Raw genomic sequence first — 970 nt, 5'->3', positions numbered from 1 at the left:
GCTTAGAGACGCGGGAATCAAGGGAACTGGGGTTAGGGTTGTGTCACCTTGGATAAAAAGCTCTTCTTTCAAAGGATCTCAATGACTCTTCTAAACTGAAAGGGCCAGATAATCTCCGGCCCCAAACTGAATAATTCTCTTTAAAATGTGCTTACATTTATCCTGATAAGTGCAATCATAAGGTCATTTTTATTGAATGCACTCTAGCTGCCAAACACGGAGCTAGACGCTTGGAACTCGCAGTTGGGATCACTTAGCTCTCACGGCTGAAAATACGGTGTCCTTTCCTGGTACTTTTCTTTAAATGTTCTCTGACTTGTACTTCTACTCTACATGTGTTTCTGTTAGGGATGGAGGAGGAACGGGTACAGAGCACCTGCTTCGGGGTCATTGGACCTAGGTACTGGTGTTGCTTGGAGCCGCGTATGGGTGATACCCCGATGTATTTGTTGAAGCCGAAGGAGGCGCACGGATGGTGCTGGTGGTCGTGGTCCCAGAGCCCGTTTGTTTCTTGAATTCTGATGACCTCCTTTCTAGACGGGCTGTAGGAGCGAGCGCGCTCACTGCAAACTGTTTTCCTGAGACACTGAACTGCTGAGAGGCTGAAGTGGGAGGGTGGAGCGGACGGTTTAATTTCACAGTGTGCTTGTGTTTGTGATACTTGTACAGTTTTGCAGTTGTTTTTTTTCCTCTCTCTCATCTTTCCTGTCGACTCACAGTTAAAGGGGAGGGATTAAATGGAAAGCACAGATTCCTAAAATCAGATATGAAAAATTAGTTTGTATTGTACCGAGAGTTTATGACTTGAATCCCGAAGTATAAAATGCAGTATTGGCCATTTCCTTCTAAGGCGATATTACTGGCGCCTCCTTCTAACTTGGGTGTGGCCCTCAGGGCTGGATAAAATTCCAGAGTGGCGAGGTCAGAGACTGCGGCTGGCTCCACCTAGCGCTGGCCGGGCCTACTGGGG

This window comes from Neophocaena asiaeorientalis, unplaced genomic scaffold (genome assembly GCF_003031525.2).
Source record: "Neophocaena asiaeorientalis asiaeorientalis breed wild unplaced genomic scaffold, Neophocaena_asiaeorientalis_V1.1 scaffold253, whole genome shotgun sequence".
Classification (NCBI taxonomy): Eukaryota; Metazoa; Chordata; class Mammalia; order Artiodactyla; family Phocoenidae; genus Neophocaena; species Neophocaena asiaeorientalis.
The sequence above is the reverse complement of the archived record's forward strand: the minus strand, read 5'-3'. Positions refer to the sequence as shown.